Source organism: Aptenodytes patagonicus, chromosome 13 (genome assembly GCF_965638725.1).
Source record: "Aptenodytes patagonicus chromosome 13, bAptPat1.pri.cur, whole genome shotgun sequence".
In the NCBI taxonomy this organism is placed as follows: Eukaryota; Metazoa; Chordata; class Aves; order Sphenisciformes; family Spheniscidae; genus Aptenodytes; species Aptenodytes patagonicus.
In genome coordinates this window covers 10,446,229-10,453,392 of record NC_134961.1, presented here as the reverse complement: position 1 = coordinate 10,453,392, position 7,164 = coordinate 10,446,229, and positions in this window count along the sequence as shown.

Sequence of the window (7,164 nt, the reverse complement as noted above, 5' to 3'; positions counted from 1 at the left end):
CAAGGATAGAGTCCTGCCTCTCTTGTAGTATCTTGTAGTGAAAACAGCTTCCATACATCCCTGCAGGTTAATCAGCTGCTTGGAGTCTAATTGGTGCCAAATGCTCTTATCAAGAAGATGTGGCTGGGTGCAAAGCCAGGCACACCAATGGCCAGGCACACCAGCTGGCATGTCCATCTCCTGCCCAGGACACAGCCTGGTCCTTCTCAGAGCCCTCCAGACCAACTGCGATGACCCCAGTCTGGCCATCGCCCTGGAGAGGGAATTGAAAGCGAAGGTTTAGGAGGGATAGGAAACTTCCTGGCTTTAATTCACTGAACTCTCTTGTTTCAACCACATTTAATATCTTAGAAATTACGAGTTGCGAGGACCTGGGTGAGCCGAAGGAGAAGGCGTGATCTGTGAGGCCAATTAAGAGGCCGATGGCACATAGTGAAACGGGAGCGCCTCGGGGGAGGCCAAGGTTACATAAATAAGTGTGTGAAGGAGCTGCACTGAATCTGCAGACACTCAGCCACTAGTGATGCCCCTTTGAATCTGGGAAAATTAAATATAAATAATAAATGTTTAACCACACAGCAAATAAATACAATGAGGCACCTTTAAAAATTATACTAATAAACAGCAAGCTGTTGTCCTTCTGCCCAGGGTGGCTGAGCATCTTCTGCATATCGGAGACAAAGAGCACAACGGAGGAGCTGTGTTTGGGGGGCTCTGCTCAGCCGGGTTGTCTTCACCCCCAATCTGCATCCCTGTGATGAATCCCAGGACAGCACAGAATAAAACACTGAGCAAAACTGGAAATAAAATAGAGCCAAGCTCACCCAGTGAACGTCAGGGCCCCCGGACCAGATGCAGCTCACCTCTGCCTGTGTGATCCCAATAGGCTACTTCTGGGAGCAGGATTAGGGCTTGGGTCTCAGAGGAGAAGCCCAGAGCCTCCTTGTGATGATACAAATGTTCAACGTGAGTTGCGAGGTCCCCAGAATTGCTCTGTGTCAGCACTCACTTTACAATAAGAGCTCTGCTTCTTGGCTTCCCTGTTTTACTGCTTCCTTGGAAGAAGGGGAAAAATGAAATGGAGATATAAAAAGTAAAGGGGTCATTTATAGTTAAGCACATTAGGATGGGAGCAAGAGAATAAAGTGGTGAGAATGGCTCAGCCAGGGGCCTACGGGGACTTGTTCTCTGGTACTGGCACGGTCTTTACTAGGTCACTTGAACTTTTTGCGCTCCGCTGCAGAACGCAGACCCGGGCTATATATCACCAGACTTGCCGTGGCATGCTGCATAAAAGCCCCTAACTATCCCCAAACCCAGGCTTCTCCCACTTGTGCCGGGAGTTATAGTTTATGGGTGACTTCTATAGATGGCCAAAGCAACTGGTTCAAAGCTGAGGGGTGCTGGGCGGTGCGGCAGAGAGCGCGGGATGAAATGCTTATCAAGTCCCTTTCCTATGATGTAATTTCATTTCTCCCCAAATTCTGCAGGGAAGGAGCAGGGCAAAAGGCCTTCCTTGCTGTGATTATACATTCCTGGGCAGTTTAATTATAGTCTTCAGCTTCTTAAACACTTGCACAATAAACCCAGAGAGAGCTGCCATCCCACTGTAGTTAGTTATCGGTTTCTTTTCTTCCCAGCCCCTGGGATTTGGTTCTACATTTACTAGAGGTCGCTGGAGCCAAACTCTCCGTGGGGCTATGCTGGCTGTCAGCAGGGAACTCATGCCGGGGCTAAATGTGTCCCTCAAGTTGGGTTGACTCAGTGGCAGCTGACACTGGTGTTCGGGTTCTTTAGACCGTGGCCTCTGGCCACCTCTGGTTCTGATGAGCCCCCATGCCTGCACTGAGCCCCCACATCTCACTGGTCTCTAACGGCTTCACGTTCCCACTCAGGAGCAACTGTAACCTGCTCTTGTTGACCCTGCAAAACCCGAGTCCTGGACATACCACCACGTGTAGGGAACACCTGATTGTGGTGACAAATGTAGCACCCAGAGCTTGTTGCTGGTTTTGACACTCAAGCACAGACACAAATATTCTCCAGCCTTTACATCCTTTCTCCATTTTAACTTTTGGCTTCATTAGACTAATTTGTTTCCAGGTTGGAGGATGAATAATGAGCCTCAGCCTGTGGATGCATAATTAAGTTTTGATAGTGAATGTTTTTATCTAACCTTGTTTTCATTTTTATCCTCAGTACCTGAATTACAAGTTAGAGATTTAGGGCTGCAGGTTTGCCTTCACGTTAAACCCAGACCTGCACACCTACATGGGGTGCAAGAGTGCTCTGTCACCTCCCAGGACAGTGCCCAACGGTGATACCGTGGGGTGTGGTTTCAGTCAGGTCTAGTCATCAGGGATGTTAAGGGAAAGAGAAATAGTTAATAACAAAATGGCTTTTCCCCTGCCGCAGTCAGTGCAACACTACCCACCCGGTCCCTAGTCTGTGCGGGGTCTGTACGCTGATAACTCCTCCCCAGTGGGATGGCACATCCCAACGGCAAAGGTCACCTGGAGCATCTTGGTGGGTCCCACGATCCTGCTGCATTTCCTAATGTAGTATCCAAACTCCATCTGGCTTCTTTTGGTTCCCTCAGACATAGTTGGCTTTGTTTCTACGATTATAATACATGCCTGCGAATTCCCCAGATCGTCCCCCGCCCGCCCGTGCCCTGCGAGTGCCTCCTTAGCATTACATGGCCATTAAGGTCTCTGTGCCCTGGGTCTCTTCTCTTGCCAGTGATTTTCTCCAGCCTTCCCGTTGTTGTTCTTTTCAGCTTTGCAGGGCTTCCGTCAGGCTTTTCCGCTGATCTTTCTGGCCTCTCACTGCTCCTACCATTGTCACGAGGGTTTTCCATAATTCCCTGTCTACAGGGGTGGTTTTAGGGATAAGAAACCAGAGCAATTGCTTGGGGCCTAAAGGATGCTCTCCAGGCTAAGGTAGAGCGCATCTCGCAGCCTCTGCTCCTGCTCCGGGTGGGAGGCGAAGCGCTGCGGTGGCAGGCAAGGAGCCCGAGCAGGTACTTAGTACAAATGTTAATAGCGTCATTGTTTATACTGTAGGATTGGAAAGGGTCTCCTGGGTCATCTGGGGCATTGCCCTTCAGTAACTCAGTCCGTGCTCAAACTATCCCAAGGGTATTTTTAGTCGATTCATGAATCCTTTTAGGAATTCGGCCCGGCGACCTCCGTCAGCAAACGATTCTTTTGCCTAATTGACTTCACTTTCTGCATGCCCTGTTTTAACACTGCCTTTAAAGTTTGAGGCTTTTTCTTCCTCTCACAGTGTCATCCACTGCTCAATTTCAGTAGCTTTTTTTTCCTGTTCCTACTTTTTTATCTGCATTACAGTTGCTTCCGCAGCGCTCACTGACGAAGCCCCCTCTCCTGCAGGGCTGAGCTCCTCTGTGCATGGTGAGATGGGCTCCACCAGGAGATGTTGTTCATGGGCTAGACAAGGGGACAAGGGTGGGAGATGACCCAAAGGGTCACCTTTACCCATATAAACCTCCAGCAGCAATGCTGGGAACAGTCACAGGGGCAGGTTTACTTCTCGGCTCCCATCGTGCTGACTGCAGCTGAGCAGCTGTTTGGAGGGTCCCCGTTTTCCTTGATGTCTTCAACTTTAACTACTATCAAAATAACAACAGACGGTGAAGGAAAAGAAAGGATTAAACAGTGGGGTTTGTTATCAATTTTTTCTTGGTCGTTAGTATTATTCTATTTAGATCCACTGCTCTGTGCCATGTCATCACTGCATTATTGTTTGCAACAGGGCCCATTTTGAGCATGTTGCGAGGAAATTTTTTTTATGACAAGGTTGTGGGAAAGGCAATGAAGACACAAGTCAAGGGGCTGCTACCAACATGCATCGCTCAGTTGAAGAGGTTGCATGCCTACACTCACCCTCGCTGCCCAGGGTCACCGTCCCTGCAGACCTGCCTGCTGTTGGCTTGTGTGCTCGCTCCCTAATCAGCTTCATCAGAATGAGCTGAAGTTAAACATGAGGCTTTTGGTAATCTGGCTTGATCCATTTGGTGTAGGTTATGGAATACCCTTAGCAGCACAGACAGGGATGTAACCTCTGACATGGGGTAGCACAGGGCAGTAGCGCTTCTGCTGGCATCGGCCCCTCATTAACCTGTTCTCCATCCATTTTCCTTTCCATCTTCTCCAGTTTTGGTGAAAGGGCAACAATTCATATCTCCCTGTGATGCACAGTTTTGATTCAGCTGTGAACTTAGCAGAGGATTTACCCTGGGAATGACTTTGTGCATGCAACTTTTCTGTATGAAGAGACAAGGAAGGATGAAGCCCGGAGCAGGGAACCTGAGCTAGCTGGTCAGACAGGAGCTTGGACGACCTACATGAATCCTTGGGATCAGCCAAGCAGAATTTCTCTTAAATAAACTATGCAAAAGTGCAACCTTCAGAAGACAATTTCTTTTTTCCCAGGAATGCTACATTTTAGAGAAAAAATAACTGTAAAGTGAAGATGGTCTGATTTGATGAAGTCAGCAAAGCTATAGGCAGGACGAAGACCATGCTCTCCACATCAGTCTCCAATTCATCATCAGAGCCAGCTGGTAAATATTTGCTTCTTCTAGTGATCATCTGAAAGGTTCCTCCATTCCCACAACAGTGTTATCTCTGCAAATTACTTTTATTCTAGTGAAAAGCAAAAACCTAAATCCTGACTGTTTTCAATTGAAAACAAAGGAAAAAAAGGAAAAGGTTTTACAATAATAAAAGCGTGGAGTATAGTTTAAATAAGTACTTTCTAATTTTCTCCCAAATAGTTTGACACTTTAAAAACTCTACTAATAGAGTGTTTTTGCATAACTGTATCTATCCTCTGCTAGGCAAATTGATCATACCAAGTGGATTCACAGGGCAGAGGTGAGCAGGTCTTAACCTTTCTTCCTTCTCTGGCAGAAACCGGAGGCTTTGCCCTGTCCCACAGCACAGCCATGATTTGGGGTGTTTGCAAGGCAAACCAGGGAGTGCATGGGTAGGCCTAAGTGCTGCAAGCAACTGACAACGTTTGGGAAAACAAACCAGGATGAGCATGGTGCAGCACTGGGACAGAGCTCAGGGAGGTCCTGAGACCTCCGTCCTTGGGGGATGCTCAGATCCACTGCAGGAGGCCATGGGCAGCCTGGCTTGACTCTGAACTTAGCCTTGCCTGGAGCAGAGGTTTGACCAGAGCCCTCCAGACGCTCCCTCCAACCCCCATGTTTCTGGAAGATCTTGATGCTTCAATGCCTTTGTCCCAGCACAGGCTCCTCCTGGGCCACCAGTGGGTCATTGCAGTTGCAGGTGGCCCCCCATGGCATTTGGTCTCCAAACAGGGCTGAGCTCCCACCAGGACAGCTCTCCCCACCCAGCACAAGCTCCCTCCTCCAGCACTCACTAATACCTGCTTCTGAAAGCACCGCAAGTTTTTCTTGAGGAGGAAGGGAGTATTAAAAGCCTTTCCAAATTATATAGAGGCCTTTGTTATTTTAAGAGACTTTCACTCCCCCCTTCTCCGTTTGACTTTGTTACCTGATGCTCGAGGAATGCATTTTCCCCTCTATTAAATGTTTTAACCGCATACGAGTTCCATCTTAATGTTAGCATCTTTAATAGTAGAATATTACCATATTAATTGCTATTGTGAACCAGAAGATACTTGTATCATCCAAGCTTTCATTACCGTCATGGAGGGATTTTTCCTACTGAGTCAAAAGTGACCACTTTCCTTAATCCCCTGTTTAAAAGCCCTGCAATTCCTCCTGACACGCCTAGGACGAGGGTGGGCAGCGTTTTCCCAGGGACAAACTTGGAATTAAAGGCATTAATTTCCCAAGGAGCAGCAGCCCCTTCCCAACCCGCTGCGGGTTTCTCGGCGGTCGGGTGGTGGGGCAGTTAGTTTTTAAGCAATTAACAGACAGCCACCCCCTCCCCCGGCCTCCCCTGCCCGTGGCGGGGAAGGGAGGACAAGGGGGAATTAGCCGGGAGAACAATAGGGATTCAATAAAGCCCGGATCAGGTTGCAGCCCTTTTGTCGCCGGGACTCGTGCCGGGGGTTAATGGGGCAGAAGGAGATGGGAGCGGGGCGGCAGCAAGGCTGGGACACAAAGGCCAAAACACACGAGCTCCGAGGGGGACAGATGGGGACAGGGGAGGAACCGGGGAGGGGGGGGACACTGAGAGGGAAGGGGCTCCATCACTGAGCAGAGAGTGGGGGCGGGGGGGGGACGACACCCCAATCCCTGCGGGCCTCCCCCCCGTCCTGTTGGTCCCCTCCCTTTCCCCGCAGGTCCCCTCCGTCCCAGCTGGTCGCCCCCACCCCGTCGGGTGCCCCCAGCCCGCACGTCCGTCCGTTCCCCCCCCCCCCCCCCCCCGGCTGGTCCTCTCCGGGCGCATCCCAGCATCGTTTGATCTTGTAATAAATGAACCCGCCGCTCGCCCCGCGGTCGGCTCGGGCCGGGGGGAGCCGCTGGCGGTGCCCCCCCGGGGGCTCTCACCGCTGCCCCGGGAAACTCGGGCCCCCTCTTCCCCAAACCTGGGCTGCCGGGGGGCCGGGGCTGCAGGGCTGCGGGCAGCCCCTAGCAGGCGCTGCCTGCCCTCCGAGCGCGCACAATGCAGCCCGGTGCTGTTTAATTAACGTGCAAATCGCGTAGATTAAACGACTCTAAATAATTAGCCACAGATCCTATAAACAGGATAACATATTTAATTAAGCGGCGATGTAGATTTTGGAAGCAGTTAATGCATTTTTAGAAGGGCTGCTTAGATCTCTCTTTTCCCTCCAACTTCAAGCGGCGGCCGAGCCCGGGCCGGCGGCGGGAGGGATGCTCGGGCCGGGCCGGGCCGGGGGCTCCGGGCGAGGCTCCCCCGGTGGCCCCGGGCCGGCTCCCCGCCTGCGGCCCCGCACCAGGGCCGGGGGAGCACGGGGGGGGGGGCTGGAGGGGGGGGGGGGGGGAGAAGGTAAGTGAAAATAAAATCCAATTTCATTATATCAATCAAATTTAATTGGCAATTTGTATAAGCAATGACCAGGCTGGCTTTAGGTAAAACTATTAGAGGAAAGTCGGGTTGCTACTAAAATTCTTGGTTAGTTAATTAGTGTCTGAACTGCAGAGGAAAAAGATCCTCAGATTTACTCTCTACAAAG